The sequence below is a fragment of the Propithecus coquereli genome, unplaced genomic scaffold, assembly GCF_000956105.1.
Source record: "Propithecus coquereli isolate 6110/MARCELLA unplaced genomic scaffold, Pcoq_1.0 Scaffold588, whole genome shotgun sequence".
Lineage (NCBI taxonomy): Eukaryota > Metazoa > Chordata > Mammalia > Primates > Indriidae > Propithecus > Propithecus coquereli.
Genome location: NW_012151818.1, coordinates 402,038 through 403,520, shown reverse-complemented (window position 1 = coordinate 403,520; position 1,483 = coordinate 402,038). Strand labels below are relative to the sequence as shown.

At 64.0% G+C, this 1,483-nt stretch overlaps 1 protein-coding gene across 1 annotated transcript in view; it reads right to left on the bottom strand.

Moving 5' to 3' along the window:
- LOC105821692 (chromosome unknown open reading frame, human C3orf20) overlaps positions 1 to 1,483 on the bottom strand; it is a 60,934-nt gene that overhangs the window by 13,318 nt on the left and 46,133 nt on the right. The window lies entirely within an intron of this gene.

Here is a 1,483-nt window from a genome sequence, read left to right as displayed (position 1 = left end):
GGGGTCTCGCTCTTGCTCAGGCTGGTCTCGAACTCCTGACCTCGAGCGATCCTCCCACCTCGGCCTCCCAGAGTGCTGGGATCACAGGCGTGAGCCACCGCGCCCGGCCCACTGTGGCATTTTAATGTATCCCCGACCATCCTGCTGACCCCTGCTAGCGCCGGCCGCGGACAACAGCCCCGGTGCCTGGTGCAGCTCGCGAGCGCCGGGGCACAGCAGGGACTGTTCCCAAGGAACTCCTGCGTGGGCTGGGCGGCCTGCCTGGGGCTTCCCCGGGGACACTGAGCTGCAGTGTCGGAATCTCCTACCTGGGGCGGGGGCGGGGAGGTGACAATAAGGGGCTTCTAAGGAGCTGGTGACGTTCTCTTTTTGACCTAGTGGTCACAGGGCGCGTCCGCTTTGTGAGGTTCACTGAGCGACACGCTAGCACTGGCTCATCTCTCTGTGTGCGTTTTGCAGTTTTTAGAAAGTCAAGACGTAGAAAACTATTTCTGACGCTTCCTCCAAGTTAAAAATGATAAACGGGACGAGGTCACCTCCTTCCCTGAAGTCACAGAACGGCTTTCTAGGGCGCTATTGGGACTGCCTCCCGCCGACCCAGTCCTTGCCCCTCGTCACTGCGCCCCTTCCTCGCGCCACCGCAGCCTTGGCCCGTCCCGGCGCCTGCCGCCTGGCTCTGCCCGACGTCCCCACCCCTAGAACGCGAGTCCCGGAACGGAGGGGCCCTCTCTGTCCACCTGCGAACCGTAGCGCCCGACGCCGCGGAGGACGCGGAGGGCAGGCCGACCTGGGCGTGACGGTGGCCTTGGCGTGGGTCCGGATGGTCTTCTTCCCCCGGACGGGGCTCACGGGGGCAGACGCCGGCTCCTCCTTCACGGACTCCACCACGGAGGACTCCGGCAGCGCCGACAGAGACCGCGGAGGGGTTTCTCCCGGATGCACGTTCTGCTTGGGGATCCGCTCGAGGTGAGCCCCGGGCCTCGTCTGCGGCCGGCCGAACTTCCCGACGACGGGGTATTCGATGGTGAACAGCCCTGTGGACAGAGGACTCGCTATCACCTCCCCTGCTGGGCCCTGCTCCGGGGTCCCCCCGCAGCTGACCCCGATTCCACCCTTGACTCTCGCGGATTCTCCCGCCACCTCCCTGCCGCCTCCCCTCTGTCCCTCCGCACGGAGCCCCAGGCCTGGACAGCCGGTGACCGGTGACTGCTGGCTGGATGTGGGAACAAATAAATGTCACTTCTCGCATTCTCCAAGACACCCGGCACCGGTCCCCAGGTGGGTTCCCACAGCCCTCCGTACCCACTCTGGTTACAAACCTGACTGCCCGGCATTGGGAGTATTTCCCTGTCTGCCTGACGCTGCGCTCGCCCTAACCCTAACCTAACCCTAACCCAAACCTAACCCTAACCCAACCCTAACCTAACCCTACCCTAACCCCTAACCCTAACCTAACCCTAACCCTAACCTAACCCTAACCCAA